Source organism: Pleurodeles waltl, chromosome 5 (genome assembly GCF_031143425.1).
Source record: "Pleurodeles waltl isolate 20211129_DDA chromosome 5, aPleWal1.hap1.20221129, whole genome shotgun sequence".
In the NCBI taxonomy this organism is placed as follows: Eukaryota; Metazoa; Chordata; class Amphibia; order Caudata; family Salamandridae; genus Pleurodeles; species Pleurodeles waltl.
Genome location: NC_090444.1, coordinates 34516015 through 34535861, shown reverse-complemented (window position 1 = coordinate 34535861; position 19847 = coordinate 34516015).

Genomic DNA, 19847 nt, shown 5'->3' with positions numbered 1-19847 from the left:
CAGCTTAGGCTGATAGATAATGGTAGCTTAGCAGAGCAGCTTAGGCTGAACTAGGAGACGTGTGAAGCTACTACAGTACCACTTAGTGTCATATGCACAATATCATAAGAAAACACAATACACAGTTATACTAAAAATAAAGGTACTTTATTTTTATGACAAAATGCCAAAGTATCTTAGAGGGTACCCTCAGTGAGAGGATAGGAAATATACACAAGATATATATACACAATAGCAAAAATATGCAGTATAGTCTTAGAAAACAGTGCAAACAATGTATAGTTACAATAGGATGCAATGGGGAAACATAGGGATTGGGGCAACACAAACCATATACTCCAAAAGTGGAATGCCAACCACGAATGGACCCCAAACCTATGTGACCTTGTAGAGGGTCGCTGGGACTATTAGAAAATAGTGAGAGTTAGAAAAATAACCCTCCCCAAGACCCTGAAAAGTGAGTGCAAAGTGCACTAAAGTTCCCCTAAGGACAAAATAGTCGTGTTAGAGGAATAATGCAGGAAAGACACAAACCAGCAATGCAACAACTGTGGATTTCCAATCTAGGGTACCCGTGGAACAAGGGGACCAAGTCCAAAAGTCACAAGCAAGTCGGAGATGGGCAGATGCCCAGGAAATGCCAGCTGCGGGTGCAAAGAAGCTTCGACTGGACATAAGAAGCTGAGGTTTCTGCAGGAACGAAAAGGGCTAGAGACTTCCCCTTTGGTGGACGGATCCCTCTCACCTCGGAAAGTCGTGCAGAAGTGTTTTCCTGCCGGAAAGACGCAAACAAGCCTTGCTACACGCAAATCGTGCGTTTGGCGTTTTTGGACGCTGCTGGGGCCCAGGAGGGACCAGGAGGTCGCAAATTGGACCTGCAGAGGGAAGGGACGTCGAGTAAGACAAAGAGCCTTCACTGAAGCAGGTAGCACCCGGAAAAGTGCAGGAAACAGGCACTACGAGGATGCGTGAAACGGTGCTTGCCGAAGTTGCACAAAGGAGTCCCACGTCGCCGGAGACCAACTTAGAAAGTCGTGCAATGCAGGTTAGAGTGCCGTGGATCCAGGCTTGGCTGTGCACGAAGGATTTCCGTCGGAAGTGCACAGGGGCCGGAGTAGCTGCAAAGTCGCGGTTCCCAGCAATGCAGCCCAGCGAGGTGAGGCAAGGACTTACCTCCACCAAACTTGGGCTGAAGAGTCACTGGACTGTGTGGGTCACTTGGACAGCATCGCTGGATTTGAGGGACCTCGCTCGTTGTGCTGAGAGGAGACCCAAGGGACTGGTAATGCAGCTTTTTGGTGCCTGCGGTTGCAGGGGGAAGATTCCGTCGACCCACGGGAGATTTCTTCGGAGCTTCTGGTGCAGAGAGGAGGCAGGCTACCCCCACAGCATGCACAAGCAGGAAAACAGTCGAGAAGGCGGCAGGATCAGCGTTACAGAGTTGCAGTAGTCGTCTTTGCTACTATGTTGCAGGTTTGCAGGCTTCCAGCGCGGTCAGCGGTCGATTCCTTATCAGAAGGTGAAGAGAGAGATGCAGAGGAACTCGGCTGAGCTCATGCATTCGTTATCTAAAGTTTCCCCAGAGACAGAGACCCTAAATAGCCAGAAAAGAGGGTTTGGCTACCTAGGAGAGAGGAGAGGCTACTAACACCTGAAGGAGCCTATCACAAGGAGTCTCTGACGTCACCTGGTGGCACTGGCCACTCAGAGCAGTCCAGTGTGCCAGCAGCACCTCTGTTTCCAAGATGGCAGAGGTCTGGAGCACACTGGAGGAGCTCTGGACACCTCCCAGGGGAGGTGCAGGTCAGGGGAGTGGTCACTCCCCTTTCCTTTGTCCAGTTTCGCGCCAGAGCAGGGGCTAAGGGGTCCCTGAACCGGTGTAGACTGGCTTATGCAGAATTCGGCACATCTGTGCCCAACAAAGCATTTCCAGAGGCTTGGGGAGGCTACTCCTCCCCTGCCTTCACACCATTTTCCAAAGGGAGAGGGTGTCACACCCTCTCTCAGAGGAAGTTCTTTGTTCTGCCATCCTGGGCCAGGCCTGGCTGGACCCCAGGAGGGCAGCTGCCTGTCTGAGGGGTTGGCAGCAGCAGCAGCTGCAGTGAAACCCCAGGAAGGGCAGTCTGGCAGTACCAGGGTCTGTGCTACAGACCACTGGGATCATGGAATTGTACCAACAATGCCAGGATGGCATAGAGGGGGCAATTCCATGATCATAGACATGTTACATGGCCATATTCGGAGTTACCATGGTGAAGCCACATATAGGTAGTGACCTATATGTAGTGCACGCGTGTAATGGTGTCCCCGCACTCACAAAGTTCAGTGAATTGGCTCTGAACAATGTGGGGGCACCTTGGCTAGTGCCAGGGTGCCCTCACACTAAGTAACTTTGCACCTAACCTTTACCAGGTAAAGGTTAGACATATAGGTGACTTATAAGTTACTTAAGTGCAGTGTAAAATGGCTGTGAAATAACGAGGACGTTATTTCACTCAGGCTGCAGTGGCAGGCCTGTGTAAGAATTGTCAGAGCTCCCTATGGGTGGCAAAAGAAATGCTGCAGCCCATAGGGATCTCCTGGAACCCCAATACCCTGGGTACCTCAGTACCATATACTAGTGAATTATAAGGGTGTTCCAGTAAGCCAATGTAAATTGGTAAAAATGGTCACTAGCCTGTCAGTGACAATTTGGAAAGAAATGAGAGAGCATAACCACTGAGGTTCTGATTAGCAGAGCCTCAGTGAGACAGTTAGTCACTACACAGGTAACACATTCAGGCACACTTATGAGCACTGGGGCCCTGGGTTACCAGGGTCCCAGTGACACATACAACTAAAACAACATATATACAGTGAAAAATGGGGGTAACATGCCAGGCAAGATGGTACTTTCCTACACAACCCCCCCCCAAACGAAGGACAATAAGACTAGCCATTACCTGATGAGTCTTCATTGTCTAAGTGGAAATATCTGGAGAGTCCATCTGCATTGGAGTGGCTACTCCCAGGTCTATGTTCCACTGTATAGTCCATTCCCTGTAGGGATATGAACCACCTCAACAATTTAGGATTTTCACCTTTCATTTGTTTTAGCCAAAGTAGAGGTTTGTGGTCTGTCTGAACAATGAAGTGAGTGCCAAACAGGTATGGCCTCAACTTCTTCAGAGCCCAGACCACAGCAAAGGCCTCCCTCTCAATGGCAGACCAACGCTTTTCTCTAGGGGTCAACCTTCTACTAATAAAAGCAACAGGTTGATCCTGGCCCTCAGAATTAAGTTGTGATAGGACTGCCCCTACTCCTAATTCAGATGCATCAGTTTGGACATAGAATTTTTTAGAGTAACAAGGGCTTTTCGGGACAGGTGCAGAGCACATGGCCTGCTTCAGCTCCTCAAAAGCTTTCTGACAGTTTGCTGTCCATAATACCTTTTTAGGCATTTTCTTGGATGTGAGGTCATTAAGAGGGGCTGCAATGGAGCCATAGTTCTTAATGAACCTCCTGTAATACCCAGTGAGGCCTAGGAAGGCTCTCACCTGAGTCTGAGTGGTAGGGGGAACCCAATCAATAATAGTTTGGATTTTCCCCTGAAGTGGTGCAATCTGTTCCCCACCAACAAGGTGTCCCAGATAAACCACCTTACCCTGCCCTATCTGGCACTTTGAAGCCTTGATAGTGAGGCCTGCCTTTTGCAGGGCCTCCAAAACTTTCCAAAGGTGGACCAGGTGATCATCCCAGCTGGAGCTAAAGACAGCTATATCGTCCAAATATGCTGCACTGAAAGCTTCCAGCCCTTGCAGGACTGTGTTCACCAACCTCTGAAAAGTGGCAGGTGCATTTTTCAAACCAAAAGGCATTACAGTAAACTGGTAATGTCCTCCAATGGTAGAAAATGCAGTCTTAGGTTTAGCATCTTCTGACAATTTGATCTGCCAATACCCTGCAGTCAAATCAAAAGTGCTTAGATACTTGGCAGATGCCAGTGTATCTATAAGCTCATCTGCCCTGGGTATAGGGTGAGCATCAGTTTTGGTTACTAAGTTGAGACCTCTATAGTCTACACAAAACCTCATTTCCTTCTTTCCATCTTTAGAATTGGGTTTTGGTACCAGTACCACAGGAGAAGCCCATGGACTGTCAGAGTGCTCAACCACTCCTAGTTCCAACATTTTCTGAACTTCTTGCTTTATGCAGTCCCTGACATGGTCAGGCTGCCTATAGATCTTACTTTTGACAGGTAAACTGTCTCCAGTATCTATAGTGTGCTCACACCAAGAAGTGGTGCCTGGCACAGTAGAGAAGAGTTCTGAAAATTGTCCTAGGAGATTTATGCAATTATCTTTCTGCTCAGCAGTAAGACAATCAGCCAAAACTACACCTTCCACAAGAGCATCTTGTTCTGTGGAAGAGAAGAGATCAGGTAGAGGATCACTGTCTTCTTCCTGTCCCTCATCTGTTGCCATGAGCAGGGTGAGATCAGCCCTGTCATAGTAGGGTTTCAGGCGGTTGACATGGAGCACCCTAAGGGGACTCCTGGCAGTGCCTAAGTCAACCAAGTAGGTGACTTCACCCTTCTTTTCAACAATTGTGTGGGGTCCACTCCATTTATCTTGGAGTGCTCTTGGGGCCACAGGCTCCAAGACCCACACTTTCTGCCCTGGTTGGTACTGAACCAAAACAGCCTTCTGATCATGCCATTGCTTCTGGAGCTCTTGGCTGGCCTGAAGGTTTTTACTGGCCTTTTTCATGTACTCAGCCATCCTTGATCTGAGGCCAAGTACATAATCCACAATATCCTGCTTAGGAGCTTTTAAAGGTTGTTCCCAACCCTCCTTTACAAGTGTGAGTGGACCCCTAACAGGGTGTCCAAAAAGAAGTTCAAAGGGGCTGAAGCCCACTCCTTTCTGGGGTACCTCCCTGTAGGCAAAAAGGAGGCATGGTAGAAGGATATCCCATCTCCTGCGGAGTTTTTCAGGGAGTCCCATAATCATGCCTTTGAGAGTTTTATTAACTCTCTCCACCAGTCCATTTGTTTGTGGATGATAGGGTGTTGTGAACTTGTAAGTTACACCACACTCCTTCCACATGGCCTTTAAGTATGCAGACATGAAATTGCTTCCTCTGTCTGATACTACTTCCGTTGGGAAGCCCACCCTGGAAAATATTCCCAGGAGGGCCTTTGCCACTGCAGGAGCTGTAGTGGTCCTTAAAGGAATAGCTTCAGGATATCTTGTGGCATGGTCCACTACCACCAAGATAAACCTATTGCCTGAAGCAGTAGGAGGGTCAAGGGGGCCAACTATGTCAACCCCTACCCTTTCAAAGGGAACCCCAACCACAGGCAGTGGAATAAGGGGTGCCTTTGGAGTGCCACCTGTCTTGCCACTGGCTTGACAGGTTTCACAGGACTTGCAAAATTCTTTTGTGTCCTCTGACATTCTAGGCCAATGAAACAAGGGAACAAGTCTGTCCCAAGTTTTCATTTGTCCCAGATGTCCAGCTAGAGGAATGTCGTGGGCTAGAGATAGGAGGATCTTTCTGTACTCCTGAGGAATCACTAACATCCTTGCAGTTCCAGGTTTAGGATCCCTTGCTTCAGTGTACAAGAGGTTGTCCTCCCAGTAAACTCTGTGAGAGTCACTGACATCCCCATTAGCTTGTTTGACAGCTTGCTGTCTTAGACCCTCTAGTGTGGGACAGGTTTGCTGTGCCACTCTCAGCCCCTCCCTGGCAGGCCCCCCTTCACCCAAAAGCTCAGCAGTGTCTGCTTCCAGCTCCTCTGGTGTAGGTTCTGCACAGGGTGGAAATTCTTCTTCCTCAGAACAAGAATCCACTGTAGAGGGAGGGATAGTAGGTAGTGCTTTACTTCTACTAGCCCTAGCTTTAGGGAGTGTAGGAGGCTGGACCGGGTTGTAGTGAGTACCAAGGGGTACTTGCACCTTGCACCAGGCCCAGTTATCCCTTATTAGTGTATAGGGTGTCTAGCAGCTTAGGCTGATAGATAATGGTAGCTTAGCAGAGCAGCTTAGGCTGAACTAGGAGACGTGTGAAGCTACTACAGTACCACTTAGTGTCATATGCACAATATCATAAGAAAACACAGTACACAGTTATACTAAAAATAAAGGTACTTTATTTTTATGACAATATGCCAAAGTATCTCAGAGTGTACCCTCAGTGAGAGGATAGGAAATATACACAAGATATATATACACAATAGCAAAAATATGCAGTATAGTCTTAGAAAACAGGGCAAACAATGTATAGTTACAATAGGATGCAATGGAGACACATAGGGATAGGGCCAACACAAACCATATACTCCAAAAGTGGAATGTGAACCACGAATGGACCCCAAACCTATGTGACCTTGTAGAGGGTCACTGGGACTATTAGAAAATAGTGAGGGTTAGAAAAATAGCCCACTCCAAGACCCTGAAAAGTGAGTGCAAAGTGCACTAAAGTTCCCCAAAGGACAAAGAAGTCGTGATAGGGGAATAAGGCAGGAAAGACACAAACCAACAATGCAACAACGCTGGATTTCCAATCTGGGGTACCTGTGGAACAAGGGGACCAAGTCCAAAAGTCACAAGCAAGTCGGAGATGGGCAGATGCCCAGGAAATGCCAGCTGCGGGTGCAAAGAAGCTTCGACTGGACTGAAGAAGCTGCGGTTTCTGCAGGAACACAAAGGGCTAGAGACTTTCCCTTTGGAGGACGGATCCCGCTCACCTTGTAGAGTCGTGCAGAAGTGTTTTCCCACCGAAAGAATGCCAACAAGCCTTGCTAGCTGCAAATCATGCGGTTAGTGTTTTTGGACGCTGCTGTGGCCCAGGAGGGACCAGGAGGTCGCAAATTGGACCAGGAGGTAGAAGGGACGTCGAGCAAGACAAGGAGCCCTATTAGCAGCAGGTAGCCTCCGAAGAAGTGCCAGAAACAGGCACTACGAGGATGTGTGAAACGGTGCTCACCCGAAGTTACACAAAGGAGTCCCACGTCGCCGGAGACCAACTTAGAAAGTTGTTCAATGCAGGTTAGAGTGCCGTGGACCCAGGCTTGGCTGTGCACAAAGGATTTCCGCCGGAAGTGCACAGGGGCTGGAGTAGCTGCAGAAGTCGCGGTTCCCAGCAGTGTAGTCCAGCGAGGTGAGGCAAGGACTTACCTCCACCAATCTTGGACTGAAGAGTCACTGGACTGTGTGAGTCACTTGGACAGAGTTTCTGGATTCGAGGGACCTCGCTCGTCGTGCTGAGAGGAGACCCAAGGCACCGGTAATGCAGCTTTTTGGTGCCTGCGGTTACAGGGGGACGATTCCGTTGACCCACGGGAGATTTCTTCGGAGCTTCTAGTGCAGAGAGGAGGCAGACTACCCCCACAGCATGCACCACCAGGAAAACAGTCGAGAAGGCGGCAGGATCAGCGTTACAGAGTTGCAGTAGTCGTCTTTGCTACTATGTTGCAGTTTTGCAGGCTTCCAGTGCGGTCAGCAGTCGATTCCTTGGCAGAAGGTGAAGAGAGAGATGCAGAGGAACTCGGATGAGCTCTTGCATTCGTTATCTAAGGAATCCCAAGAGACAGAGACCCTAAATAGCCAGAAAAGAGGGTTTGGCTACTTAGGAGAGAGGATAGGCTAGCAACACCTGAAGGAGCCTATCACAAGGAGTCTCTGACGTCACCTGGTGGCACTGGCCACTCAGAGCAGTCCAGTGTGCCAGAAGCACCTCTGTTTCCAAGATGGCAGAGGTCTGGAGCACACTGGAGGAGCTCTGGGCACCTCCCAGGGGAGGTACAGGTCAGGGGAGTGGTCACTCCCCTTTCCTTTGTCCAGTTTCGCGCCAGAGCAGGGCTAAGGGGTCCCTGAACCGGTGTAGACTGGCTTATGCAGAATTGGGCACATCTGTGCCCAAGAAAGCATTTCCAGAGGCTGGGGGAGGCTACTCCTCCCCTGCCTTCACACCATTTTCCAAAGGGAGAGGGTGTAACACCCTCTCTCAGAGGAAGTCCTTTGTTCTGCCATCCTGGGCCAGGCCTGGCTGGACCCCAAGAGGGCAGATGCCTGTCTGAGGGGTTGGCAGCAGCAGCAGCTGCAGTGAAACCCCGGGAAAGGCAGTATGGCAGTACCAAGGTCTGTGCTACAGACCACTGGGATCATGGGATTGTGCCAACTATGCCAGGATGGTATAGAGGGGGCAATTCCATGATCATAGACATATTACATGGCCATAATCGGAGTTACCATTGTGAAGCTACATATAGGTAGTGACCTATATGTAGTGCACGCGTGTAATGGTGTCCCCGCACTCACAAAGTCCGGGGAATTGGCCCTGAACAATGTTGGGGCACCTTGGCTAGTGCCAGGGTGCCCACACACTAAGTAACTTAGCACCCAACCTTTACTAGGTAAAGGTTAGACATATAGGTGACTTATAAGTTACTTAAGTGCAGTGTAAAATGGCTGTGAAATAACGTGGACGTTATTTCACTCAGGCTGCAGTGGCAGGCCTGTGTAAGATTTGTCAGAGCTCCCTATGGGTGGCAAAAGAAATGCTGCAGCCCATAGGGATCTCCTGGAACCCCAATACCCTGGGTACCTCAGTACCATATACTAGGGAATTATAAGGGTGTTCCAGAAAGCCAATGTAAATTGGTAAAATTGGTCACTAGCCTGTCAGTGACAATTTGAAAGAAATGAGAGAGCATAACCACTGAGGTTCTGATTAGCAGAGCCTCAGTGAGATAGTTAGTCACTACACAGGTAACACATTCAGGCACACTTATGAGCACTGGGGCCCTGGAGAACAGGGTCCCAGTGACACATACAACTAAAACAACATATATACAGTGAAAAATGGGGGTAACATGCCAGGCAAGATGGTACTTTCCTACACAACCCCCCCCAAACGAAGGACAATAAGACTAGCCATGACCTGATGAGTCTTCATTGTCTAAGTGGAAATATCTGGAGAGTCCATCTGCATTGGAGTGGCTACTCCCAGGTCTATGTTCCACTGTATAGTCCATTCCCGGTAGGGATATGGACCACCTCAACAATTTAGGATTTTCACCTTTCATTTGTTTTAGCCAAAGTAGAGGTTTGTGGTCTGTCTGAACAATGAAGTGAGTGCCAAACAGGTATGGCCTCAACTTCTTCAGTGCCCAGACCACAGCAAAGGCCTCCCTCTCAATGGCAGACCAACGCTTTTCTCTAGGGGTCAACCTCCTACTAATAAAAGCAACAGGTTGATCCTGGCCCTCAGAATTAAGTTGTGATAGGACTGCCCCTACTCCTAATTCAGATGCATCAGATTGGACATAGAATTTTTTAGAGTAACAAGGGCTTTTCAGGACAGGTGCAGAGCACATGGCCTGCTTCAGCTCCTCAAAAGCTTTCTGACAGTTTGCTGTCCACAATACCTTTTTAGGCATCTTCTTGGATGTGAGGTCATTAAGAGGGGCTGCAATGGAGCCATAGTTCTTAATGAACCTCCTGTAATACCCAGTGAGGCCTAGGAAGGCTCTCACCTGAGTCTGAGTGGTAGGGGGAACCCAATCAATAATTGTTTGGATTTTCCCCTGAAGTGGTGCAATCTGTTCCCCACCAACAAGGTGTCCCAGATAAACCACCTTACCCTGCCCTATCTGGCACTTTGAAGCCTTGATAGTGAGGCCTGCCTTTTGCAGGGCCTCTAAAACTTTCCATAGGTGGACCAGGTGATCATCCCAGCTGGAGCTAAAGACAGCTATATCGTCCAAATATGCTGCACTGAAAGCTTCCAGCCCTTGCAGGACTGTGTTCACTAACCTTTGAAAAGTGGCAGGTGCATTTTTCAAACCGAAAGGCATTACTGTAAATTGGTAATGGCCTCCAATGGTTGAAAATGCAGTTTTAGGTTTAGCATCTTCTGACAATTTGATCTGCCAATACCCTGCAGTCAAATCAAAAGTGCTTAGATACTTGGCAGATGCCAGTGTATCTATGAGCTCATCTGCCCTGGGTATAGGGTGAGCATCAGTTTTGGTTACAAGGTTGAGACCTCTATAGTCTACACAAAACCGCATTTCCTTCTTTCCATCTTTGGAATGGGGTTTTGGTACAAGTACCACAGGAGAAGCCCATGGACTTTCAGAGTGCTCAACCACTCCCAGCTCTAACATTTTCTGCACCTCTTGCTTTATGCAGTCCCTGACATGGTCAGGCTGCCTATAGATCTTACTTTTGACAGGTAAACTGTCTCCAGTATCTATAGTGTGCTCACACCAAGAGGTGGTGCCTGGCACAGTAGAGAAGAGTTCAGAGAATTGATCTAGGAGATTTATGCGATGGTCTTTCTGCTCAGCAGTAAGACAATCAGCCAAAACTACCCCTTCCACAAGAGCATCTTGTTCTGTGGAAGAGAAGAGATCAGGTAGAGGATCACTGTCTTCTTCCTGTCCCTCATCAGTTGCCATGAGCAGGGTGAGATCAGCCCTGTCATAGTAGGGTTTCAGGCGGTTGACATGGAGCACCCTAAGGGGACTCCTGGCAGTGCCTAAGTCAACTAAATAGGTGACTTCTCCCTTTTTCTCAACAATTGTGTGGGGACCACTCCATTTATCTTGGAGTGCTCTTGGGGCCACAGGCTCCAAGACCCACACTTTCTGCCCTGGTTTGTACTGAACCAAAACAGCCTTCTGATCATGCCATTGCTTCTGGAGCTCTTGGCTGGCCTGAAGGTTTTTACTGCCCTTTTTCATATACTCAGCCATCCTTGATCTGAGGCCAAGTACATAATCCACAATATCCTGCTTAGGAGCTTTTAAAGGTTGTTCCCAACCCTCCTTTACAAGTGTGAGTGGACCCCTAACAGGGTGTCCAAAAAGAAGTTCAAAGGGGCTGAAGCCCACTTCTTTCTGGGGTACCTCCCTGTAGGCAAAAAAGAGGCATGGTAACAGGATATCCCATCTCCTGCGGAGTTTTTCAGGGAGACCCATAATCATGCCTTTGAGAGTTTTATTAAATCTCTCCACCAGTCCATTTGTTTGTGGATGATAGGGTGTAGTGAATTTGTAAGTTACAACACACTCCTTCCACATGGCCTTTAAGTATGCAGACATGAAATTGCTTCCCCTGTCTGATACTACTTCCTTTGGGAAGCCCACCCTGGAAAATATTCCCAGGAGGTCCTTTGCCACTGCAGGTGCTGTAGTGGTCCTTAAAGGAATTGCTTCAGGGTATCTTGTGGCATGGTCCACTACCACCAAGATAAACCTATTGACTGAAGCAGTAGGAGGGTCAAGGGGGCCAACTATGTCAACCCCTACCCTTTCAAAGGGAACCCCAACCACAGGCAGTGGAATAAGGGGTGCCTTTGGAGTGCCACCTGTCTTGCCACTGGCTTGACAGGTTTCACAGGACTTACAAAATTCCTTTGTGTCCTCTGACATTCTAGGCCAATGAAACAAGGGAACCAGTCTGTCCCAAGTTTTCATTTGTCCCAGGTGCCCAGCTAGGGGAATGTCGTGTGCAAGAGTTAGGAGGAACTTTCTGTACTCCTGAGGGATCACTAATCTCCTGGCAGTTCCAGGTTTAGGATCCCTTGCCTCAGTGTAAAAGAGGTTGTCCTCCCAGTAAACTCTGTGAGAGTCACTGACATCCCCATTAGCCTGTTTGACAGCTTGCTGTCTGAGACCCTCTAATGTGGGACAGGTTTGCTGTGCCACACTCAGCTCCTCCCTGGCAGGCCCCCCTTCACCCAAAAGTTCAGCAGTGTCTGCTTGAAGCTCCTCTGGTGTAGGTTCTGCACAGGGAGGGAATTCTTCTTCCTCAGAAGTAGAATCCACTGTAGAGGGAGGGATAGTAGGAAGTGGTTTGCTTCTACTAGCCCTAGCTTTAGGGAGCACTTGGTCCATTGTTCCAGGATCCAAGCTTCCCTGTCCTTTTTGTTTTTTGGCCTGAGCCCTTGTCAAAGCAAAACTATGCCCTGGGATGCCCAGCATTGCTGCATGGGCCTCCAACTCCACATCTGACCAGGCTGATGTCTCCAAATCATTCCCTAATAGACAGTCTACAGGTAAATCTGAAGCTACCACAACTTTCTTTGGACCAGTAACGCCCCCCCAGTTGAGATTTACAACAGCCATGGGGTGGCTAAGTGTGTTGTTGTGAGCATCGGTTACTTGGTACTGGTGACCAAGTAGGTGTTGTTCAGGGTGGACCAGTTTCTCTATGACCATAGTCACACTGGCTCCAGTGTCCCTGTAGGTCTGAACCTCAACACCATTTATTAGGGGTAGCTGCTTGTACTTATCCATATTAAGGGGACAAGCAACTAAGGTGGCTAAATCAATAGCCCCCTCAGAGACTAACACAGCCTCTGTGGCCTCCCTAACAAGGCCAACCCCAACTAAGTTACCAATAGTGAGCCCAGCTACTCCCTTGGCTATTAGTAGGTTTGCTCCCACCACCACTGCTATTAGTAGGGACACTAGGTGTAGCAGTAGGGGTTGTAGTGGTAGGAGGCTTGGTGCCTTTCTTTGGACGACTGGGATCTGTTGTCCAATGGCCTTTTATTTTACATAAATAGCACCATGGTTTCTTTTCCTTGTTTTGATTAGAAGAGGATTTGGGCCCACCACCCCCACCAGAGTTTTTTTGTGGGCCTGATGAAGACTCATTTTTAGATTTGTCCCCACCCTTGTCAGAAGACTTACCATCCTTCTTCTTGTGGCCATCTTTGTCACCCCCTTTATGAACTTTTCTGTTCACCCTTGTTCTGACCCATTTGTCTGCCTTCTTTCCCAATTCTTGGGGAGAGGTCAGATCAGAGTCCACCAAGTACTGGTGCAACAAATCAGACACACAATTATTAAGAATATGCTCTCTCAGGATCAAGTTATACAGGCTGTCATAATCAGTAACTTTACTGCCATGTAACCACCCCTCCAAGGCCTTCACTGAATGGTCAATGAAATCAACCCAGTCTTGTGAAGACTCCTTTTTGGTCTCTCTGAACTTTATCCTGTATTGTTCAGTGGTTAAGCCATAACCATCCAGGAGTGCATTCTTAAGAACTTTGTAATCATTAGCTTCATTTTCTTTTACAGTAAGGAGCTTATCCCTACCTTTTCCACTAAATGAAAGCCATAGGATAGCAGCCCACTGCCTTTGAGGGACATCCGGTACAGCACAGGCCCTCTCAAGTGCAGCAAACCACTTGTTAATGTCATCCCCCTCCTTATAAGGGGGAACTATCTTGTGCAGATTCCTGGAATCATGCTCTTTTGCAGGATGACTATGGGGAATACTGCTGCTGCCACCATGGGTTTCTAAACCCAGTTTCTGTCTCTCCTTCTCTACTTCTAAAGTCTGTCTATCCAAATCCAGCTGTTGCTTCTTGAGCTTCAGTCTGGTTTGTTCCACTCTCAATCTATTGAGCTCCCTTTCTAACAATCTGTCATCAGGGTGGGTGGGAGGGACATGCCTTGAAACAGAAGTATGGTGAGAATGGACAGAAGGAGACCTGTCCCTTACAGAGGGCACCCTAACAGCTTGGCTAACAGAAACATCAGTACCACTGTGGTGTGAGTAAATGCTTTTGCTATGATGTGAGACAACACTATTTATATGGTGTGGCTCTTCATCATTACCAACATCTGTGCCCAAGAAAGCATTTCCAGAGGCTGGGGGAGGCTACTCCTCCCCTGCCTTCACACCATTTTCCAAAGGGAGAGGGTGTAACACCCTCTCTCAGAGGAAGTCCTTTGTTCTGCCATCCTGGGCCAGGCCTGGCTGGACCCCAGGAGGGCAGATGCCTGGCTGAGGGGTTGGCAGCAGCAGCAGCTGCAGTGAAACCCCGGGAAAGGCAGTATGGCAGTACCAGGGTCTGTGCTACAGACCACTGGGATCATGGGATTGTGCCAACTATGCCAGGATGGTATAGAGGGGGCAATTCCATGATCATAGACATATTACATGGCCATAATCGGAGTTACCATTGTGAAGCTACATATAGGTAGTGACCTATATGTAGTGCACGCGTGTAATGGTGTCCCCGCACTCACAAAGTTCGGGGAATTGGCCCTGAACAATGTGGGGGCACCTTGGCTAGTGCCAGGGTGCCCTCACACTAAGTAACTTTGCACCTTACCTTTACCAGGTAAAGGTTAGACATATAGGTGACTTATAAGTTACTTAAGTGCAGTGTAAAATGGCTGTGAAATAACGTGGACGTTATTTCACTTAGGCTGCAGTGGCAGGCCTGTGTAAGATTTGTCAGAGCTCCCTATGGGTGGCAAAAGAAATGCTGCAGCCCATAGGGATCTCCTGGAACCCCAATACACTGGGTACCTCAGTACCATATACTAGGGAATTATAAGGGTGTTCCAGAAAGCCAATGTAAATTGGTAAAATTGGTCACTAGCCTGTCAGTGACAATTTGAAAGAAATGAGAGAGCATAACCACTGAGGTTCTGATTAGCAGAGCCTCAGTGAGACAGTTAGTCACTACACAGGTAACACATTCAGGCACACTTATGAGCACTGGGGCCCTGGAGAACAGGGTCCCAGTGACACATACAACTAAAACAACATATATACAGTGAAAAATGGGGGTAACATGCCAGGCAAGATGGTACTTTCCTACAGGTAGCACTTGGTCCATTGTTCCAGGATCCAAGTTTCCCTGTCCTTTTTGCTTTTTGGCCTGAGCCCTGGTTAAAGCGAAAATATGCCCTGGGATGCCCAGCATTGCTGCATGGGCCTCCAACTCCACATCTGACCAAGCTGATGTCTCCAAATCATTTCCTAGTAGACAGTCTAAAGGTAAATCTGAGGCTACCACAACTTTCTTTGGACCATTCCCCCCCCCCAAGTGAGATTTACAACAGCCATGGGGTGGCTAAGTGTGTTGTTGTGAGCATCGGTTACTTGGTACTGGTGACCAAGTAGGTGATGTTCAGGGTGGGCCAGTTTCTCTATCACCATTGTGACACTGGCACCTGTGTCCCTGTAGGTCTGAACCTCAACACCATTTATTAGGGGTAGCTGCTTGTACTTATCCATATTAAGGGGACAAGCAACTAAGGTGGCTAAATCAATAGCCCCCTCAGAGACTAACACAGCCTCTGTGGTCTCCCTAACAAGACCAACCCCAACTAAGTTACCAAAAGTGAGCCCAGCTACTCCCTTGGAATGGCTATTAGTAGGTTTGCTCCAACCACCACTGCTATTAGTAGGGACACTAGGGGGCATATTTATACTCTGTTTGCGCCTGAATTGCGTCGTTTTTTTTGACGCAATTTCGACGCAAAACTAACTCCATATTTATACTTTGGCGTTAGACGCGTCTAGCGCCAAAGTCCATGGAGTTAGCGTCATTTTTTAGCGTGGACACCTACTTTGCGTTAATTATATGCAAGGTAGGCGTTCCCGTCTAAAAAATCGACTCCGAGGCATGTGCGTCGGATTTATACTCCCGGGGAAAATTCACGCCCGGGAGTGGGCGGGTCAAAAAAAATGACGTACGGCCGCTTTTGCGCTGTTTTTCAGCGCCTGCAAAAGGCAGGCGTTAAGGGACCTGTGGGCTCTGAAGGAGCCCAGCGGTGCCCTCCCATGCCCCCAGGGACCCCCCCTGTCACCCTTGCCCACCCCAGGAGGACACCCAAGGCTGGAGGGACCCATCCCAGGGACATTAAGGTAAGTTCAAGTAAGTTTAAAAAAAAAAAAAATTGTGGCATAGGGGGGCCTGATTTGTGCCCCCCTACATGCCACTATGCCCAATGACCATGCCCAGGGGACAGAAGTCCCCTGGGCATGGCCATTGGGCAAGGGGGCATGACTCCTGTCTTTGCTAAGACAGGAGTCATTTCTATGGGGGTTGGGAGTGAGAAAAAAAATGGCGCAAAACGGGTTGAGGCGAAAAAATTGCCTCAATCTGACTTGCCCCATTTCTTGACGCCCAAGCCCCATATCCCCCTACGCCGGCGCTGCCTGGTGTACGTCGTTTTTTTTAATGCACACCAGACGGCACCGGCGGCTAACGCCGGCTAACGCCGGCTAACGTCATTGTAGGAGGCTGGACTGGCTTGTAGTGAGTACCTAGGGGTACTTGCACCTTGCACCAGGCCCAGTTATCCCTTATTAGTGTATAGGGTGTCTAGCAGCTTAGGCTGATAGATAATGGTAGCTTAGCAGAGCAGCTTAGGCTGAACTAGGAGACGTGTGAAGCTACTACAGTACCACTTAGTGTCATATGCACAATATCATAAGAAAACACAATACACAGTTATACTAAAAATAAAGGTACTTTATTTTTATGACAATATGCCAAAGTATCTCAGAGTGTACCCTCAGTGAGAGGATAGGAAATATACACAAGATATATATACACAATACCAGAAATATGCAGTATAGTCTTAGAAAACAGTGCAAACAATATATAGTTACAATAGGATGCAATGGGGACACATAGGGATAGGGGCAACACAAACCATATACTCCAAAAGTGGAATGCGAACCACGAATGGACCCCAAACCTATGTGACCTTGTAGAGGGTCGCTGGGACTATTAGAAAATAGTGAGGGTTAGAAAAATAGCCCACCCCAAGACCCTGAAAAGTGAGTGCAAAGTGCACTAAAGTTCCCCAAAGGACAAAGAAGTTGTGATAGGGGAATAAGGCAGGAAAGACACAAACCAACAATGCAACAACGCTGGATTTCCAATCTGGGGTACCTGTGGAACAAGGGGACCAAGTCCAAAAGTCACAAGCAAGTCAGAGATGGGCAGATGCCCAGGAAATGCCAGCTGCGGGTGCAAAGAAGCTTCGACTGGACTGAAGAAGCTGCGGTTTCAGCAGGAACGCAAAGGGCTAGAGACTTTCCCTTTGGAGGACAAATCCGTCTCGCCTTGTAGAGTTGTACAGAAGTGTTTTCTCGCCGAAAGAACGCCAACAAGCCTTGCTAGCTTCAAATCCTGCGGTTAACGTTTTTGGATGCTGCTGTGGCCCAGGAGGGACCAGGAGGTCGCAAATTGGACCAGGAGGTAGAGGAGACGTCGAGCAAGACATAGAGCCCTCTTAGCAGCAGTTAGCACCCAGACAAGTGCCAGAAACAGGCACTACAAGGATGCATGAAATGGTGCTCACCCGAAGTCGCACAAAGGAGTCCCACGTCGCCGAGACCAACTTAGAAAGTCGTGCAATGCAGATTAGAGTGCCGTGGACCCAGGCTTGGCTGTGCATGAAGGATTTCCGCCAGAAGTGCACAGGGGTCGGAGTAGCTGCAAAAGTCGCGGTTCCCAGCAATGCAGTCCAGCGAGGTGAGGCAAGGACTTACCTCCACCAAACTTGGACTGAAGAGTCACTGGACTGTGGGAGTCACTTGGACAGAGTTGCTGGATTCGAGGGACCTCGCTCGTCGTGCTGAGAGGAGACCCAAGGGACCGGTAATGCAGCTTTTTGGTGCCTGCGGTTGCAGGGGGAAGATTCCGTCGACCCACGGGAGATTTCTTCGGAGCTTCTGGTGCAGAGAGGAGGCAGACTACCCCCACAGCATGCACAAGCAGGAAAACAGTCGAGAAGGCGGCAGGATCAGCGTTACAGAGTTGCAGTAGTCGTCTTTGCTACTATGTTGCAGGTTTGTAGGCTTCCAGCGCGGTCAGCAGTCGATTCCTTGGCAGAAGGTGAAGAGAGAGATGCAGAGGAACTCGGATGAGCTCTTGCATTCGTTATCTAAAGTTTCCCCAGAGACAGAGACCCTAAATAGCCAGAAAAGAGGGTTTGGCTACCTAGGAGAGAGGATAGGCTACTAACACCTGAAGGAGCTTATCAGAAGGAGTCTCTGACGTCACCTGGTGGCACTGGCCACTCAGAGCAGTCCAGTGTGCCAGCAGCACCTCTGTTTCCAAGATGGCAGAGGTCTGGAGCACACTGGAGGAGCTCTGGACACCTCCCAGGGGAGGTGCAGGTCAGGGGAGTGGTCAGTCCCCCTTCCTTTGTCCAGTTTCGCGCCAGAGCAGGGCTAAGGGGTCCCCTGAACCGGTGTAGACTGGCTTATGCAGAATTGGGCACATCTGTGCCCAAGAAAGCATTTCCAGAGGCTGGGGGAGGCTACTCCTCCCCTGCCTTCACACCATTTTCCAAAGGGAGAGGGTGTCACACCCTCTCTCAGAGGAAGTTCTTTGTTCTGCCATCATGGGCCAGGCCTGGCTGGACCCCAGGAGGGCAGATGCCTGTCTGAGGGGTTGGCAGCAGCAGCAGCTGCAGTGAAACCCCAGGAAGGGCAGTTTGGCAGTACCAGGGTCTGTGCTACAGACCACTGGGATCATGGGATTGTGCCAACTATGCCAGGATGGCATAGAGGGGGCAATTCCATGATCATAGACATGTTACATGGCCATATTCGGAGTTACCATTGTGAATCTACATATAGGTAGTGACCTATATGTAGTGCACGCGTGTAATGGTGTCCCCGCACTCACAAAGTCAGGGAAATTGGCCCTGAAAATGTGGGGGCACCTTGGCTAGTGCTAGGGTGCCCACACACTAAGTAACTTAGCACCCAACCTTTACTAGGTAAAGGTTAGACATATAGGTGACTTATAAGTTACTTAAGTGCAGTGAAAAATGGCTCTGAAATAACGTGGACGTTATTTCACTCAGGCTGCAGTGGCAGGCCTGTGTAAGAATTGTCAGAGCTCCCTATGGGTGGCAAAAGAAATGCTGCAGCCCATAGGGATCTCCTGGAACCCCAATATCCTGGGTACCTCAGTACCATATACTAGGGAATTATAAGGGTGTTCCAGTAAGCCAATGTAAATTGGTAAAATTGGTCACTAGCCTGTCAGTGACAATTTGAAAGAAATGAGAGAGCATAACCACTGAGGTTCTGGTTAGCAGAGCCTCAGTGAGACAGTTAGGCACCACACAGGAAACACATACATATAGGCCACAAACTTATGAGCACTGGGGTCCTGACTAGCAGGGACCCAGTGACACATAACAAACATACTGAGAACATAGGGTTTTCACTATGAGCACTGGGCCCTGGCTAGCAGGATTCCAGTGAGACAGTGAAAACACCCTGACATACACTCACAAACAGGCCAAAAGTTGGGGTAACAAGGCTAGAAAGAGGCTACTTTCTCACACAACCCCCCCCCCCCAAACGAAGGACAATAAGGCTAACCTTGGCCAGTTGAGACTTTATTGTCTAAGTGGTGATAAGTAGAGAGTAGCTCTGCAATAGACTGGTTACTCCCTTTATCATCCACTATATGGTTACTTCCCTGTGGGGATGTAAACCACCCTGTTTGAAGTTTTTTAGCTAAGCAACAATGTGAAGATGTATTTTCAGAGTTTCTATCAGTAAGTTTTAGTTTAGAGCAGTGGGAATTGTCCACTGAACCTATTTGTAATGATGGAAATGCCAGACAGGGATGCTGTCTCAATAAAGCCATAGCTGGGCAAAAACTTTGTCCATATGGCTGGAAGAGAGAACAGGGATGCTGTTTCTCTTGAGTTGGAGCAGGGCAGGGATGCTGTCCTATGAGCTCCACACTAGGGCAGGGATGCTGTCCTAAGTGTTGTGAGGCAGTGCAGGTTTTCTGCACTAAAGTTTCTCTGGGAGGGTTGGAGGGATGCTCCATGTTAACTAAAATGGTGCTCTTTTTCTCACCAATGTTAGTTATCCCACAGAGAGGTACATCTACCTCAGGGAGTACAGTTTTGCCATCTGATGATTCCCTTGGAACAGGTGCCACCCCAGGAGAGGTTTCTCCCACCACAGGAATGGTATCCTGAATGGTAGGGTGGTTAGGGGATACTGTGATACCCTTTTTACCTGTTGATGGAGAGGGATCCTGAGTTTTCAGG